At 54.8% G+C, this 18,696-nt stretch overlaps 1 long non-coding RNA gene across 2 annotated transcripts; it reads left to right on the top strand.

The window, feature by feature from the left end:
* Window positions 1–4,626: 4,626 nt before the first annotated feature.
* On the top strand, window positions 4,627–6,056 carry LOC138847171 (uncharacterized). Of its 2 annotated transcripts, none has more exons than XR_011384819.1 (2): window positions 4,627–5,012; window positions 5,691–6,056. It is a non-coding gene; the product is annotated as an uncharacterized lncRNA (long non-coding RNA). The 2 variants fall into 2 exon arrangements; XR_011384818.1 differs by lacking the exon at window positions 4,627–5,012 and adding an exon at window positions 5,391–5,525.
* The last annotated feature ends 12,640 nt before the right edge of the window (window positions 6,057–18,696 follow it).

Here is an 18,696-nt window from a genome sequence, read left to right on the forward strand (position 1 = left end):
ACATGACCTCGTTCAACTTGGACTTGGCAGACCCTAAGGAGCTGTGTGTGACCTTGAGCAAATCACTTGAACTTCAGTTTCTGTAAAATGGGAATGGTGGCCCTGCCCTTTGCCTGCATTACTGGGCTTCATGGAAAAGGCGGTGTTATAATATGCTTAAGAAAATGCAGGCGGTGGTGGTGCACAGGATAATGACGCCTTCAAGGCACGTGCCCAGACGTTATCTCACCTCATGCCAGCCCTTGTGAGGTAGGTGTCTCGGCAGAAAAGCAGGCCCAGAGGCCTGGATTACTGGATACCAGGTTGTCTGGCTGCAAACCTGTTACTCCATTTCACATCTTGCCAAGTGGCTGGTTTTTGGGGAGGAGGGAGGTTGTTCAGATGCTTCTAAAAAACTGCAAGAAAGTAACCCCCCCCACACACACACACACAGGAGTTCACAGGTTACTGCCCCAGGAGATGTGAGGTTTTGGATGAATTAGCCCCCTTTGTTGTTTTGGGGTTACACATCAATGGATCACCATCCAGCTTGCAGCATTAGGTAGCCGGGTTTCCCTGGCCTCCCCTGAGACAGTCCTGGCCCTGGGCAGAGGGGCCAAGAAGGATGCCCAAGGCCTAGAACACACTCAGGTAACGGGCTGACGGAGGAAGGGAGGAAAGAGGAAATGAGTGGAGTGTCTTAAAGTGGAAGGAGCCTCTTTCCAGGCCCCAGCATCCTTTCACACGAGTTAACAAGCTTCTGCCTTCACCTAATTCAGGGCACACTGCGTGGCCGCTCACCAGATGTGTGCTGTCCTTTTCGGGGGTGGGGGAGGCTGGGCCACTCAATGACAGTGCAAGCTGCTGCTTCCAAGCACCCCCAGCCTGGCAGGCATAAAGATGGGTTGCACCTGGCCTCAGCATTCCTGGAGCTACAACGCCAGGAAACATTGTGCCCAGCCCCCAAGCCTGACAGGAGCCAAGCTTACCCCTGAACTTCCTTCTCTGGCCAGACCCAGAGCTCAGCATAAATTAGCCCCCTTTGTTTTGGGGGTGTGGCTGTGGAACTGTCCTCTTGGCTTACATTTGATTTCAAAGCTGAAGCTTAAGCTGCCTGGTGACCGACCTGGTGGGGTTCCATTGCCCATCCCCATCCCCGTTCCTTGTCCATTTGCCGTTCGTTCTGTTATCCAACTGTTCCTTTAGGGAGAGCTTTCCATCTCAGGGCTGGAGGATCTAAGGATGAACCAAGGCACAGCCCAGAATCGAGAAGCTTCCATTTCTCCTAGGTGTCCTAGTTTTCTGACGCAGTAGCCCAGAGTCATGGGAGACAGTGCTTGTTCCACACTCCCATGAGCCACGTGACTGACTTGGAGCAATCTATTCTCCAGGGACCTCCTATCCTTGCCTGCCAACTGTCAATATTCAAACCTGTTCCCCTGCTTCAGGGGCTTGCTGTGAAATTCCTTGTGGAGAGGCCCAGGGCTCCGGCCAGGCAGCGAGCCACGGGCAGGAATCACGTTTGCAGCCCTAACTCCCTCTGGGCCTGACATTAAGCCCTGCGCACCATCCTCCCCTGGGCCGCGGCGGGTTGCCTCCAGGGGTGGCCAGCCTGTTGCCTCCGTGCCCTTCTGGTAGGGACACCCATGCTGCCACAGCCTAGGAGCCTGCGCAAGACACCAGCCAGCTTGGGCTGTTTTCTCCTCATCTCTCCCAGCTAGAGAGACCAGGATTTTCCCTCCCCGAGCCCTGGTGGTGAGGCTCTTAGCCCTGGGATTTATCTGGGGCTTTTACTTTTTGTTGTTGTTGTTTTGGGCAATTTGGAAAGAAAGGAGCCAATGACCTCTTCTTTAAAAAACAAAGCGAGGCAGGAAGTGCGCTGGGCCTGAGTGGCGGAGACTAAGGGTGTAATTACAAGGTTTTGTTCAGCATTTTCATGTAATTAAACCCGAAGGGAAGGGAGCCTGGTGAGGCTTCTTGGATGGAGGGCAGAGGAGCGAGCTGGGTGGATGTGTTCTTGGGAAGGAGAGGCAGGAGGTAGGAATGGGTTTGTGTTTCAACCGGAGAAGCAGCAGGCTTCTGGCCCTTATTAGTGTTTTTCCGTTCCTTTCCCAAAAGGTAGCCGCTTATCCACCTTTGATTCGGGGCGTCTGCACCCTACACCTTCCAGCAGGGCACAGCCTTCTGGGCTCCGGGTTCCCTCTCACACTGCCGCCGTTTGCCTGGCTCCCGCACGGATGCCAGGGTGCGAGCTCTGACGCAGGAAGACCGTCTCTCCCTTTGTCTGCAGCAGCCTCGGCTTTCCCTGTCCCGCTTGGCGGTATCTCCTGCCGCCGCTGCCTCGGTTTCCCCTGGGCGCAAGCGGGCTCGGCACACACGCGCCCTCCGGCCTGCGCCGCCCATAGCCTCGGGGCGCACGGGCCCCTCTCTCCTCTCCGAGCCCTCGGTGCCCCCGCGTCGTCCCCTAGACGTCGAAAAGTGGCGGTAAGAAAGAAACCAGTGTGTGCTCGGCTTCTGCAGGGCAGGCAACCTGAGCCACACCCAAACCACGCGCCCGAAACAGGGGCGCTGGCGTTTCCCGGGAGCGCAAGCCTGGCAGCCGACCCCAAGGAGGCTCCTCCCCCTCCCCCTCCAGCCCTCCTCCTCCTCCTCGGAGCGCCCCCCGCCATGCCCACAGATGACCCCCTCGGCCCCCTTCCCCTGCTCTTCCCAAGAACATATTGTTTACCGGAACGCGAGGCCAAGAAGCCTACTCCTGTTTCTGGCCCTTGCCAGAGATTAATCACACTTGGGAACCGCACAAAACTTGGCCGCGTAGGGGCGGGGCGGGGCGCGCACGGGGGAGGGGGCGGTGAAAAGGAAAGCCCCATAAATTTGACGTTTGACAAGCTGACCAAATCCGGGCTACCGCTGCCTGCCACTCCTTTATTTGAGTAAGGCTGCGTGGAGGGACCGAATGATATTTCATTCCCTCTCTCTCCGGTCCCCCAGTGCCCACAACCCCTCCTCCTCCAGGCCCCGTGTTTGATGCTTTAATGGTACTGACTGGCTTTTAATTCTGATTAACATTCTCAGCTGGGGTGTGTGTGTGTATGTCTGTGTGTGTGTGTGTGTGTGTGTGTGTGTGTGGCCTGGCGAGACACACAAACTGGACCCCCTGACAAATCCCTTCTTTTTATCCTCCTCTTTGAAATGACATCAAGATGGAATGGGGTGGGGGGTGCCGTAGGGATACAGGGAGGAAGCATGGAAAAAAGAAAGGGAGGGGGGAGTGATTTATGTGCTTTTCTAAGGCAGTTAGTAAAATTCCTAAGGGAGAACAAATGCCAAAACTGACTGTCTTGGTGTATTTTAGACGCGATGGCCAGGGTGAATCATGTCAGGGCTTTGTGCCCGACCGAAGCCTGGAAGCCCAGGACAGGCGCACAAAACACCCCTGTGGCTGGGAGGGCGCCATCCAAAGGAGGCGGGAAGTGGGTAGCTAGCTGCTCAAACCAGACTCCTCTCCACCCTGATTTTTTTTCTCTCTCTAATTCATTGGAAGATAGATTATAAAAAAAAAATCTATATACTGGTACTGATAACAGAAAACTCAGGTTAGAAATCTCTCTGTCATACTTGACCCAAAAGAAACGGTGCAAACCCCATCTGCTCGGAGATGGCGACATCCCCACCCTAGGTACTTTTCCCTCCCCTTTTCCCTACAACTCCGCAGACACCAGGTTAGCAAAAGGTAATAAATAGTCCCTCCACAGCGGGGCCTGGACTAGTGGAACAGCTTACTGAAATTAATGGGCCTCCCTTGAACCAAAACCTGCACTTTGGAATTAATGCCAGACATAGTTTTCCTGAACTCCATCCAACCGCCTAAGCGGCAGACAATTTTTGTTCTATTTGTGCTGGAAAATAAAGCCTGAGCCCTTGATCTCAGTGTAGATTTTCGTTAAAAAAAAAAAAATCAGCACAGGGAAGACTGCCAATTTCCACTTTCTGCCAGCGCAGCCCTGGTGCTCTGAGCGGTCCTGCCGACCGGGTCCAGCTATCTGGTAAACTTTCCGTTGAAAACCCTCTCCCCATCCTCCCCATCGGTGACATCTGCTGCAGAACCCGGCTCAGCTCCCAGAAACAACGCTCCTCCCCGCTGCCTACGAAAGGTTGCATCTGAACAACACGGCCCGCGAGACCTCCGCCCCCCAGCCCGACCCACCCACCACCACCACCACCCACCCACCACCACCACCACCCCATCTGCTGCTCCGAGGGTCTGCAGTTCCGAAGCTGCTTTTGTTTTTATTTTCATCGATGCGCTTTTAAGGCCGAGGAATGCACACACGTCCACACCCAGTGGCTAGGGGCTGAGGCAGGTACAGCTGTCAGGGTCTGATCCCAGCCTGCCAGCTCCCCCGCCCCGCCCCCACCCCCTGTAATTAATGAAAGCCCGGCCGTGGGCAGCCAGCGCTCTGGTTTTCATTGTACAGTCTGCACTGGTGACACAGGACATGTGGAAAATTTTGAGAGCACTGCGGTGAATGGCGTGGGGCGGGGCGGGGGGAGCGGGAGCGGGGGAGGGGCGGGGAGCGAGTTACTTTTTAGCTTCCGCTAAGTACTTGGCTGCTCGCCAGGCCCGGAGGATGCTGGGAAGCGAAAACCTCCCCAGTATAAACTGCCAGCTTTAAGCAGCCCTGACAGTTCTGCTCCTTGCAAACTTGGCAGCCGTTCAAAGTGCTCTTTCATTTGAAATGCTGGAAGCCTGCCATGTGCAATGCAGATTTGCTGTGCCTGTGCGCAGAAGGAACTGATAAATGCCGTTGCGGTTGCCATGGGGACAGGAGGCTATCAGAATGGCCTTGTGATCCGCAGCCTCTCGGCGCGGCAGGCTCTCGCTGCCTCCCCCTCCTCCTCCCTCTAGTCGGTGAGATGGGGAAATAAATGTTCTGGAAAAAGGTTAACCCTCCCCGCTCTGGTTCCGAAGCTGAGCGCAGTCTGACCCCCGCAGCCAGCCCGGAGCACAGACCCCAGCACCCTGCGCCTGGGTGGGTCACGTCCCCCACTCCCTCCCCAGACACCGCCCCCCCCCCCCCCCCCCGCGCGCTGCAGCCCTGCTTCCTGCTCCCTGGGGGCTTGCACAAAGCTGTGTTTTTCATAGAGCTTTGCAGCAAGCCCAAGTGTAAGTCTTTGAGTCATCAAAACCCGGATGTAAACACAGCAGCCCTACATTCTGCACAGTTTGCGTGTATTTTATCTTTTTAATAATATTTAGCTGGCAGCTTAAAACTGCAAGGATGCCAAATATTTTAGCCAGCCACTTACATCATGCTGCATCCATCAGAAGGACCGTGGCAGCCTGTCCTTTCCTTGTCCCCTGCCTCCCCCACACACCCCCACCTCCACCCCCACCCCCACCCCACCCCCCAGAAATCTGGGTCTAGCTAGAGGCTTATTGCAGGCTAAGAAACCGAATCCCTTAGAACCCTGGGCTCCGGAATGAACTTGACATCACCTTGAGCAATGGGGACAGAGGGTATTGTTCCTCTGGGTGATCCAAGGTGAGGAGATTTGTCACCTGTGCTGAGTTCAGGTGACTCTGTGAGCCTGCATCAGCCTAGACCTCCGCCCCACCCCCTGCCCCATTTTGCACAAGCTTCTGTGTGAAACAGCCTGATTCAACACACAGAAACAAAACAGCACATTCACGTCTGCTATATTTTCAGGTATATAATGCCAGCTCGCCGGGTGGCCTGTGTAATGGAGGAAAAAACCGAAATAGTCCGCTCCAGCCAAGGCCTATGGAAATCAAAGCGGGTTAGTGATTTATTTACACTGGGGCTGAAAAGGGTGAGCGGCCCTCCTTCTCAGCACACTATTTCCTGGAGCTCTCCTGATCCTGGGCCTTCATTCACATCCTAGGAAGGGAACGTATTTTTCCTGTAGCTTTCAATATTTTCTGCTAAATACATTTCAGCGCACTGTTTATCTAGGGTTTCGGCTTTCCGATCTTTTATGTACTTTTAACACCGTGAGGCTGTTCCATTGAAAAATGCGGTATGTTCATTAAAGAGGACTTTATGTGCCAGGCATGGCGGTGTGGATTTCCTTCTGTCTCAGTCTGTATGAATAATGAGGGGCTCAGAGGAGATTCAAGTCACAGGCCTGTTTGGTTTGTGGAGCCCTACACAACTCACACAAACCCTTGTGCACCATAGAAGGCTGAGCCCAATGAGGCTGTTTCTTCCAAAGTGTACATCTGACACGGAGGGAGGCCGGGACAGAGGAGAAACTGACAGTGGCCCCCCAAGTTCCTGGGGCTTAGATGCAATTTCTTTGAAGCCGCCTGTCTCTGGGTGTCTGCTCATGGTTGTCACGGCGATTCTGGCCCGGCCACTCAGGGCGATGCCCTCCGTCTCGCTGGAGTTTCCTGATTCCAAAGTAGCCCCTTCCAAAGAAATAAATTAATCAGCAAAGCCATCTGCTTCACCTTGCCAGCAGGCACAGAGCTGAAGGGAGAGTGTTAAAACGCGATTTTTTAGGAGCAGTTGGCCCCGGAGACGTTTTGAGATGGATTTCGGCGTGGAATTAAATTGGACTTGGAGGCAGAAATCAGGTGACTCGCAGAGCGACCCCACCCCCACCCGCTGGCCGCCCACCTTCCCCCTGACAATCCAGGCCGCTGGGTTTTGGCTCCTGCGGCTGGGAAGCTCTGGCCGGCCAAGGGCGTATTTCGTGGTGGTAATCCCTTTCCCAGGTTGGCGGACATGTTTCCGTGCTGAGCGCAAGGCGTGTTTCCTGGCTGTGTGAACCACGGGCGCGCCGCATCCAAGGCTCTGGTGACAGTTTTAAGCTGGAAGAACAAAGCAGCTGGGGACGTGCTCCCATCACGGGGCTCTGGAGATAAAGACTGTCCTGAGCGCTCGCCGCCCACAGCTCAGCTAGGAGTGTCTGTGTGTCTTCAGCGTGCCAGGGGCGGCCGGCAGCCCAGTGGTCCCTGTCTGCCCTCGTTGACATTTCCAACATGGCCCTTGCTCTTGCCGTGCCCTCACGGTCTTAGCTTATTTACAGGCTCTGGTGAGATTTGCAAAAGCCACTCTGGGCCCTTGAGTACCTTCCCACACCCAGACAAGCCCCAAGATTCCAAACAGGCTTGGCATGGCCCGTGCTGTGCCTGTTACGGCAAGGCTGGCAGCAGAGGGGTGTCCGGGCTGAGACGGGTCCCTCTACTCCAGGGCCTGAAGGGCCAGTGTCCCAGAATTCCATGGATTAGAAGATCTGTCCAGGGCCAGTTCAGGAGCGGCCTGGGGAACAACTCTCTTTTGTTTTGTTGTCTAGCATGTGACCAGAATGCTGCCAGCTAATTTTAACCCCACCAAAGTACTGCTGGAACACACACACACACACACACACACACACACACTCACTCACTCTTGCATCTGGAGAGAGGAGCGCTGTGGGCTGGATAAAAGCCTTTTCAGCTTGTGTTCCTTCCTGTTTCAGTTTCCAAACTTGCATTATCGGTAACCTGAAAAATGATGAGTTTCACCAAATTCCTGGATGTTGCGCAAGAGGACAATGAGTCTATTTCGGGTGCTGGGAGTGCGTCTGGCCCAGACCCTGGAAGCCATTGTTTTCAGGAAGGGGAAGACGTTTTGGGGTTTCCTGGAGCTTTCCTCCTAGGGTCTCAAAGTTGCAAGGGGTCCTGCTGGGTGAGGGGCAAGCTCCAAAGACCTGGCTGCCAAGTGGGTGTGGCCAGGCCAGTGGTGGGAGAGAGGGTGGCCCTGGACGTGTTAGAAGGGAGTATTTGACAAGAGGGAGGCTCTTGCTGTAGCTGGGTGGCCCCCTGGGACACAGGCCATCTCCGCTTCTACCCATTTCCCAGATCTGCTCTCAGCCCAGGAATTAATGGAGGGCGACATGGAACAGCTCACCCCGGCCACTGGGTTCTCAAAGCGTGCCTGCGGTGGTTGATGGTTGCTGTCTGTCTGCATGGCGGATGATGCCAGTGGCAAGGTACAACATCTCCAAGGGCAGGGTAAGACAGAGCTCCAAAGCCAGGTGGGCAGGCAGACTGTCGCCAACCTGGGTGTGCATGGGACAGCCCCGGAAAGGGAAGTGGTGCTGCAGACTTCCCGCGCCCTCAGCGGGGACAGTGGTGCTGCCAGCCGCTAGGGTGCGGCTGCCTAAGAGCTGTTTGCTGGGCCCTGCCCTGCCTGGACCACCTCTCTATACTTAAAGGATCCTCGTTGGTCTGCGAGTCCCCCTCTCTGAACCCTCAGGCAAAGAAAGACTCCATCTTTGGAGGGGCAGGGGACCTCCTAGGAGACACTGGAACCTGCCAGCAGGAGTCAAGTTCGGCTGGCAAATTCCTGAATTCGGGGTCTGTTCACTCTGTTGTTCCAAAGGCTTGTTTTGAGCAAGATGCGGCGATTTAATTGAAAAGACAGAGAGCTGCTGAGTCAGCAGCAAAGATGTTCTTGGTCCTCACAAGATGCAGTGGGGATGGGGTCAGGCAGGGCAGCACCGTCACCTCCCACCTCCCACCTCCGGGAGACCACTTGAAGGCTGTCTCCAGGGTAACAGCTGGCTCTTCCGCTCCCTAGAACTGGAAAGAGAGCCCGAAGTCGGGAATGCGTTCCTGGCCAGGCTCTGTTTCCAGCCCCTGCCCCAGCCAGCCCTCAGCTGTCATTAGGACACATTCCTCCCTTACCTTTGCAGCCAGAGGATTCCTGAGTGTTTCATAATAGCCCCACAGCTGGAATGCAGCTGCGGGCTCAGCAAACCTGACTCCTCATAGGTCAGAAGGCTGGGGGGGGGGGGGAGGCAGGGACGCTGGCTCGCTGGGGAAGTCCTTCTCTCTGAAGTGGGGGCCTCTGGGGTGAAAGTTTGCCAGATGGGGGAGGGGAGGGAGCGTAACTTTCTGCCCTCTGGGTAGATTCCAAAACATCAGCTTTGGGGAGGCCAACCATTCTGAAATTGCCTTTAGAGAAAGCAGCACAAATGTTTAAATTGACCTGGAAAGCCCTCCTTTTTCCTTTCCCTGCAAACCAAGTCTGTTCCCTTGAACATTAATCAGCAGCTGCGCCTGCCCCAACTTCGCTTCTCCCTCACTTCTTTTTTTATGTTATTATTATTATTGTTATCTTTGGTTCGGGAAGCTTTTGGAAGCTTTCCCAGGCTGGAGCTATAGCATGTTTCCAGGAAAATGCATAAGGAGTGTCTGTGTTTTGAGTTTTCTCTGGAGGGGGCTGAACAGGATTTTCAGAGACACTGCCGCGGGGAGGGGGCGGTGCAGCCAGGACTCGCGCGAGAGTCCAGCCAGGCAGAACACAGACGCTGGCGGAAAGATCTGTGAGCACCCAAAAGTGCTGAAGCAGAGGTGTGGCTGAGCCGGCCAGCCCCGGATTAGCATAGCCCCTGTGATGTCTGTGAGCCCAGGCACCCTGTCTTCCAGGGATGTGCTGGGAACAGCTGGGTGCCAGCGTTCACACTGCATTCCCGGGTTAGCAGCCCTTGTAATTTCTGCCTGCACAACACTCTGATTTAAAGATGGAGAAGCCGGGGCGGTCAGTCCTCTCCCAAAGGGCCCCCACCTAGGCGTGGAAGGCAACAAGTGTCTTGGGTTGTTGCTTCCCCTTGGTGGTGCCCACCTGTGGCCCATGCCGGCGCAGGTGCCTTTGGGCCCCAGATCACACACCAAGCTGCCTGCGCCTGAATCCAGAACGCTGTGGCCCCACAGCAGGTCGGAGGACGCACCGCTGATGGCTGTGGCCTCTGAAAGCAGAGGCAGCTCACACACTCCATGCGGGCGGGTTTATAGCAATGGAGGCCATCAGGGAAGGGCTCTATCAGGAGGCCGCCCTGCAGGAGGGGAGAGCCGGCCTCCAGGGCCTCCGTCCAGAGACCTCAGGAGAAGGGGGAGCAACCAGAGGCTGGCAGGGCTGGAAGCTGGGGAACTCGGCTCCTCGCTCTCCCGCCCTCCCCAACGTGAAGACCACGGCCATGGTCTCTGCAGGAGAATCTCTTTCCTTTCCGTGCAGGACACACTGGTTCTAGAAAGCTCCTCCTGGCAGTTGGCTGGGAGGGCGCTTAGCCGCCCAGCCCCTGGAACGCGAATAGCAGCGATGACAGGAACAGCTACCACTCATCAGGCACCTCTTATCTAATCCACGGCTAATCCCGGGGCTCAGTTATTATCCCGTTTTATAGGTGAAGAGCTCAGAGAGGGTCAGTAGCTTTCTCAGGACACTCAGCCCATAAGCGGTGGCCAGAGGTAGAGCGCAGAATTGCTGGACTCGATAGAGTTCTTATCAGACAGCCCTGGGTTCAAATCCTGGCTCCGCGGACTGTGTGGCTGGTGCCAGCTTCCACACCTCCTGTTTTCCTCATCTGCTTTCATCCGATGAACATACTGAGCCTTGGCATTCTACAAAGCAGCCTAAACCTTCCTTACAAGCTTTGCTGTCAGAATTAAATAAGACGATGTGCTTAGAATATAGCAAGCACTCAGTGAACACTAGCTTTTATTTATTTATTTATTTAAAAGTTTATTTATTTACTTGAAAGTCAGAGTTACACAGATAAAGGAGAGGCACAGAGAGAGAGGGGGAGAGAGAGAGAAGTCTTCCATCCGCTGGTTCACTCCCCAGCTGGCTCTTGTCTCTGTCCAGAAAGGACACTTTTTCTCGCTTATTCTTTTTTTTTTTTTTAAATTTGCATTTATTTATTTGAGAGGCAGAGAAATGGAGGTAGATTGAGAGGGGAAGGAAAGAGAGAGAGAACACTTGTGCACTCCCATCTACGAGTTCACCCCCGAATTCCTCTGTCAGGGCTGAGGTCTGGCGCTGGGAGCTCCACCCCGTGTGGGTGGCAGGAAGCCATCACATCGCTTCGCAGGGTCTGCACTGGCAGGACACCGAGCCAGGAGCCAGAGCCAGGAGTGGAAACCAGGCCCAGGGTGGGATGCAGGCTTCTCAACCACCAGGCTAAATACGCACTCCCTCTTCTCTTCTTTGTTAAAGATAGACAGATTTTACAATTTTCCAGAAAGTTCCATTTATTTGTGATGGGCAGGAGAAGGGGGAGAGACCTCCACCTGCTGGTTCACTCCCCAGATGTCTGTGGCAGCTGGGGCTGAGCCAGGCCATAGCCAGGAGCCCAGAACTCCATCCAGGTTTCCCATGTGGGCGACAGGAAATCGGGTACCTGGGCCATCACCTGCTGCTTCCCAGGATGCGTGTTAGCAGGAAGTGGGTTGCCCCAAAAATGTGGGACTCAGTCCCTGGCACTCTGATATGGGACGTGTGTGTCCCAAGCAACAGTTTAACCAGCTGCAGCATAATACCCGCCCTCATATTTCTTAACTATTTTTATTTATTTACTTATTTGAGAGGCAGAGAGTGAGGGCTCCCCAGTGCCATCAGTGGTCAGGACTGGACTGGGCTGGGCGGGAGCCAGAAGCTGGGAATTTAATCCAGGTCTTCCATGTGAGTGACATGAACCCACCCACTTGCACCATCACTGCTGTTTCCAAGGGTCCATGTTAGCAGGAAGCTGGAGCCAGTACCAAGGCCAGGAATTCCAATTTGAGAGATGGGTGTCGCCGGCAGATGGTGAGGAAGTACAGTTTAGAGCAGTCCGGAGGCAGGTGGGTGCTGTGCTGTCAATGACAATGACAATGACAATGAAATTCCAGCATTGTCTTAGCTGAGCAGCCCGATGGAACCTCCTGGGGCTGCAGCAATGTTCCTCCTTTTTTTTTTTTTAGTTTATTTTTTAAGATCTTATTTATTTGAGAGGTAGAGTTACAGAGAGAAGGAAGGACAGAGAGAGAGAAAGGTCTTCCATCCGCTGGTTCACTCCCCAGATGGCTGCAACGGCCAGAGCTGAGCCAATCAGAAGCCAGGAGCCAGGAGCTTCTTCTGGGTCTCCCTCATGGGTGCAGGGGCCCAAGCACTTGAGCCATCTTCTACTGCTTTCCCAGGCCATAAGCAGGGAGCTGGATTGGAAGAGGAGCAGCAGGGACAGGAACCAGTGCCCATGTGGGATGCTGGCGCCATAGGCAGAGGCTTAGCCTACTACGCCACAGCACCAGCCCGAATGGTCCTCCTTTTTACCTCTGCCTTCACCTGCTATGGTCAGATTTAGAAGCTTCATGGACAGGCTTTTCTAGCAGTGGGCCACCACACTGGGCTGGGCAGGTGCTCCCTGATGGCCCCGTGGCATGGAAGCCCTGTGCAGGAGGGAGGCTAGGGCAAGATTTGCAGTTCCAGAAGGAGCCAAGGTTTGGAAGCAGAACTAACAAGGACTCTGCAATGGGAAGACAGCCTGTGGCTTGACGGGACATAAAACACCTTCCTTCCTGAGCCACCCCGGGAAGCCTGCCTCTGGGGACTGGGGACCGGCCAGTCCACCTGGCTCTCAGCCAACTGACCGGGCCACAGGAGTTAGCTCCCTGCCAGCCCCAGGGCCTCTCCAAACCCCACTGCTGAAGGGCTCAGCCACACCAGGGTCTGCCAGGCCCATGTGCCCTCCCATGCGCATGGGCAGCCCTGGCGGCCAGGGACAGACCAGGGTTTGTGCAAAGAGACTGTGGCATCCATAGCAGGGTGTGGACAGCTGGAGGCTCGCTTCGGCAGTAAGCCAGGAGGGCTTCTGGAGGTGGTGGCAGCAGAGCTGAAGACCAAAGGCCGATTTCACCTTAGAGACCTGTCCCAGGCCCTGACTCTGACTCTGTCCACCTAATGTCAGTCCCCAGGACCTCATGCCAGACTCCATATTTCTGCTCGCTGTTGGCCGTGAGAGATACAAAGAACAACTAGAGGGGTAGGCGCTGTGGCTCATAGAGTTCAAGCTTCAGCTTGCAGTGCTTGGCATCCCAGTATGGATCCCGGCTGCTCCACTTCTGATCCAGCTCCCTGCTAATGTGCTTGGGAAAGCGGCAGAAGATGGCCCAGGTGCTTGGGCCTCTGCACCAATGGCCTGACCCAGTCCTGGCTGTTGTAGCCATTTGGGGAATGAACCACCAGATGGAAGATCTCTCTCTCTCTCTCTCTCTCTCTTTCTCTCTCTGTAAGTCTGCCTTTCAAATAAATAAATTTTTAAAAAAAGATTCAAGTAGAAAGGGCCTCCAAATGGCCTTAAACTCCCCACCCCACCCCAGCCTGCTGGGTGAGATCCAGGGCAGGGCCACACCCACGCCGCCCCCAGGCAGACTCCACAGACAAAGTCAGGAAACCCCTGGTCTAGACCAGAGTGGGAACTCAGCCCAGAGAGGTAAGCTGGCCTCCCTGAGTCCCACTGCAAGGTAATGGCCCTGGAGGACTCGAACTCCCCTGGCCCAGTGCACCCTCCACCGCCACACCCTGCCTGGGGCACTCGCTGCAGAGCTGAGCTGAGACCAGGCTGGCCGGCTAGGAGTGCAGCGTTCACGAGCTAAAGAAAGCAAGTTGAGGGGCCAGGTGTTTGGAGCAGCAGCTTAGATGCCACTTGGGACACCCACGTTCCATACCAGAGTGCCAGGGCCCATCCGCGCTCCCCTCCCAATTCCAGCCTCCTGTTAATGTGCATTCTGGGAGGAGCAGGTGACAGCTCAAGTACTTGGATCCCTGCCACCCACGTGGGAGACTTGCATTGAGTTCTGGGCCCTTGGTTTTGGCCTGGTCCAGTCCTGGCTGTTGTGGGCCTTTGGGGAGCTACCCAATGGGTGGAAGATCTCTCTCTCTCTGCTTTCCAGCTAAATATGTTTTAAAAAGAGAGAAAGAGTTTCTAACTCAAGGAAGGACAGGCTCTACAGAAGTGGGGCAAAGGCTGGGCCTGGGAAAGGCCAGAGCAGGATTTGCCACGGAGCACAGCGAGGGATGCGTTAGGAGGCTCTTCCGGGCCCCCGAAAACAGGATCTGCTGAGGGCTGCAGCAAGGCCAGCCATGCGGGGTGGGGGGGTTCCAGGCCTGGCTCCACCTTTGCCATTGGGAGCTCAGTGACCTTGGCCCGGCTGGTCCTACTATGACCTACTCCCTCCCCACCATGCAGCCCACCCCTTGGTGGGTGCCAGGTCGAGGAGGTGCCCAAGGTGCCCTCCCAGAGCTTGGGGGACCAGGGACAGACCGCAGGCAGCAGACACCAGGGCAGAACCGGGGAGGGGAGGTCTTTCCTATCCATCCATCCCTGGAGCCCCTGACCAGTCCCATGACCTGGGAGGGTGGTGTGACAAGTCCCTTACCAACCCCAAGCCTCAGTTTTTGCATTTGTAATTTAGCTAAGAATCGTAGCCTGGCAACTGTTGGTGAAATTTGCTGTGGGTGCCTGTGGTAGTTGGAGGTGACAGTGGGTGCCAGGTGCCTCGCGCAGGGCCTGGGTGGGATGCACTCAGTGTGAATGGGTCCTGGCCAGGCAGAGAGCCTCTGCCAAGGAGCACCACACAATCTGCAGCTTCTGATTATCAAACGGGCTGAGTGAGAAGGACCCTCTCTGTCTCACAAACCCCGGAGTCACATCTCTTGTGATGGGGCCTGGCGACGCCAGTGGGAAGCCCACGAGAAAACAATGTGTGCACGCCCCCTGCTGGCTGGGAGCGAAAGTCCTGGCTCCTCTGCTCAGGCGGCTCTCATCCGGCACCTGTTAGCAGAACCTGCTGGGGCTGGGCCGCGGGTCAGTCAACCTGCTATTCACAGGGCACCCACCAGGTGGCAGGCACACCGCCAGGGTCTCGGTGGGCTACAGGCTACACCGTTAGATGAACTAGGTTTGGAGAGTCAGCCAGGCACAAGATCAAGCCCAGACCACCCATGTGTTCCAGCTACAGAACCAGTTGTGTGTCATGGAATTGAGCAATCAAGAAAGGTCCTGGCATCTGGGACCTGCGTGACCTTGGACATGGGACATCATCTCTCTGAGCTTCAGGTTCCTAACCTGTAACACAAAAGTCTCCTCCACCCCTTCCCCCCAAGTCCTGCGGGTGGAGACCCTGGGAGTGGATCTCAGAGTCTGTCTCCTGCATGGAGCTAACAACCACTGCCAACAGCCATCTTTTCTCACGGGAAACCTCATCCCTGTGAACCTGGGCTGCCCCCAGAGGGGTTCATTCAGAAGAGGCCCTGTCTCCCCAGGTCTCCCCCACCCCAGCAGACCCGGCCCCACTCCTCTCTGCTACAGGGCACCCTGTGGAGTCCTAATAAGAGGCTACGGGAGTGGCAGCGGCAGGTCAGCTCCTCAGATGGTGCCTGTGTGGTCCCCACCGCAGGTTCCCTGCTGCACGTTCCGGGCGACACAGATATTGCTCCTTGACTCAAGTGGACTGGTCAGCCTCGCGGTGTCAGTTGGAGGAGACCATTTGCCTTCTGATCTGTCCCCTCCCAGCCCACTAGGTGAGCCCTTCTCGCCTGGTAGGACCTCGAGGCCTCACATCAGGCAGGGAGTAGAACTTGTGTTAGCATTCACCACCATGACCACAATCCAAAGTTTCTACACCCAGCGGCCATCAGTGCAATGCAAATCTACACACGAGCACACCTACACACACACACACACACACACACACACAGAGGAGAGAGAGAGAATGGTTGGAAACCAACCAACGTTAGAGGAATGCCTTAACACCTACATCAATGCACAACCCAAGTTAGGTGCAGCTTACTATTTATTTATTGAAAGGAAGAGCAACAGAGAGAGAGCCTCCATTTTCTTGTTCACTTCCAAGATGCCTACAATAGCTGGGGCTGGACCAGGCTAAAGCCAGGAGCACGGAACCCCATGGGTGGCAGGAACCCAAGGACTTGCGCTGTCACCCACTGCCTACCGGGTGCCTTAGCAAGAAGCTGGATGAGAAGCAGAGGCAGGACTTGATCCCAGCCTCTCCAGCATGGGATGTGGTGACCCAGGCAGCGGCCCAGCCCTGCGTAGCGCAAAGTCTGCCTCAAATCTCGCCTAGTTTTGAAGAAGTCTGTGATATCATCTGAGGGTGTGTGTGTGTGTACTTTCATATTCATTCATCTAACGACCTTTTGTTCAGCTATTGCTGGGTATGGGGCAATAGCAGTAAACAAAACAGAAGCCACAGGCACAAGTCCCTGGCCCTCTGGTGCCTGCACGCTAGCATGTGTGGTGGTGGGGAGGGATACGTGTGCTGTTTGATGGCGATACGAGACACAGAGTGGAACAAAGCAAAAAAGGGTGTCTGTGAACAGCTTTCAGTTGGCTGCCACGGGCGAGCTCACTAAGAAAAGATGCTTTGGGGGCTGGGCATCTGGTGAAGTGTTGACCCTGGACACTGCTTGGCACACTCGCATCCCACTTCAGAGAGCCTGGGTTTGGATCCTGGCTCCACTCCTCTTTCAGCCTCCTGCAGAGGGCACTGTGGAAGGCAGCAGGTGATGGCCGAAATGCCTGGGTCCCTGCCACCCACAGGATGGAGTTCCAGGCTCCCGGCTTTGGCCTTGGCTGTTGTGGGCATTCTGGAGAACGAACCAGTGAATGGAAGACCTCTGTTTCTGTCTTTCTCTACCTTTTAAATCAATAAAAAGAAGTTTTAAAAAGTGTAAAGGAAGATAGTGTTCAAGTAAAGACTAACGCAGGCAAGAGGGTGAGCCACAGAGCTCCCCGGTAGGAGAAGATCCAGGCAGAGCCAGTGCTGAACCAGGAGCCGGCCGGGTGGTCAGAGAGGCCGGCCTGGTGAGAGTTGGGGGGGCGGGGCATGTGGTCCAAGAAGAAACGAGGGGAGCGGGAGGTGCAGGATGGGGCGGGGTCCGTGCTCCCGGCCTGGGAGCCTTGCTGGGGTTGAGCAGGGGAGTGGTTTCATCTGCCCCACACTGGGACAGGACCAGGACCCTTTGCAGGAGAGCAGGGCGCAGGCGAAGAGATGGTGGCTGGGACCAGGGTGGCGGCGGCGTCATTGGTGAGAAGCGATCAGCTTCTGGATGTGCAGCAAAGGTGGGGGGCAGTCTGATTTCTAGAAGTGTCTCCCGTGCACACACGTTTTGCTATTTGTTCCTAAGGTGTTGTAGAGAGGAGGAGTAGTGCACACACACACAGACACACACAGACCACACACAAACACACACACAGAGAGACACACACACGGACACACACAGACACAGAGAGACAAACACACACAGACACACACATACATACACACACAGAGACACATACCAACACACACACACAGACACACACACAGATACACACAAACACACACCCACAGACACACACACAAACACACAGACACATATCAACACACACACCCACAGACACACACACAGATACACACAGACACAGACACACACACAGATACACACACAGACACACACACAGACACACAGACACAGACACACAGTCACACACACAAACATACACACATACACACACAATGCAGCAACAAATCACAGAGTCCCCTGCAAGGCCCAGGCAGCTCCTAAGGTGACAGCACCCAGCCCTTCTCCCAAGGGGTGTGGTGGGACGATACATGCAAAGGCCTTAGCAGACTCTGGACTTGATCATGAGGAGGGTATTTTTTGATAAGCATATAATTTTTAAAAGGTACTGTGATTTTCATTTTATTTGAAAGGATTCCGTACCTGTGCTAAGCAAAGGCCGGTCAGACCACATTGCCCCAGGTCTTGCGATGCACAGCCTGAAACCACAGCAGGACCCTAAGAGCAGCGGCCTCTAGGCCAGGCAGGTCAGGACACAAGCCCTTCTCTGCTAGGGCTTTGCGACCTCAGCCAATTTTTTAAAATATGCATTTGAGTCTTATTTCTTCACCTGAAAAGAGAAGAAGCCTGCTAAGCTCTTCCTCCAGGAAGCCTACCCTGATTAGCCTTTTCCCACTACATTTTTCTAAATAGGATTGTGGCATGGTTTACTTATTAGACAGGTAGTGATTTCTGAACATCAAGAAAAGGGCTGAAATTAATTATATGGATTAGAAAAAGAGTTGGGGGATCCCTGACCGCACTCTATTGATAATAACAGCTCCTGGAGCAGGGGTTGTGGCACAGCAGGTTGAGTTGCCACTTGGGATGCCTGCATCCCAAATCGGAGTACCTGGGGTGGAGTTGTGCCTCCTCTGCTTCCCATCCAGCTTCCTGTTAATACACACCCTGAGAGGCAGCACACGAGGGCTCAAGTGCTTAGGTTCTTGGCGTTTATAATTTCTCATGATTTTGTGGGTCAGAAATTAGGGCAGGGCTCAGCTGGGTGGTTTTTCTGCTCCACATGGGGTTAGCTGGGGTCACTGCGTTCAGCTGGTGGCTGTACCAGGAGGGCAGGACCAGGGTTTCTCTTACAGACCTGGCCCCTCAGTGCTCAATGCATGGCCTCCCGCTGTGGCCAGCGTTGTGGTTTCAGGACCCCATACATGGCAGCTGGCTCCCAGGGGAACCAAAGCAGAAGCCGCCAGACTCCATATTGGCTGGCTCTGAATCTGTCACATTGTTCCTTCCACTGCTTCTACTGGTCCAAGCAAGATATGAGATCAGCCCAAATTCAGAAGGAGGAGAAGGAGATTCAGCCCTTTGACATGTGGGGCAGCAGGTGCATCCTGGCATGGGAGGAGATATTTGTGGTAGAACAGTTCCTGTGCCAGACTCCTCACACTAGCTCTCCTCCCATGCTTTCTGCCGAATCCTGGAAGCTTTGATGAGGATTCTTCAAAAAGTCCATGGAAAAATGGAATGAAAAGATGCATTTTTTTTTGAAAAATACTTTTAAAGTCCATGCATAGTTTTTTTTTTT

Source organism: Oryctolagus cuniculus, chromosome 20 (assembly GCF_964237555.1).
Source record: "Oryctolagus cuniculus chromosome 20, mOryCun1.1, whole genome shotgun sequence".
Classification (NCBI taxonomy): domain Eukaryota; kingdom Metazoa; phylum Chordata; class Mammalia; order Lagomorpha; family Leporidae; genus Oryctolagus; species Oryctolagus cuniculus.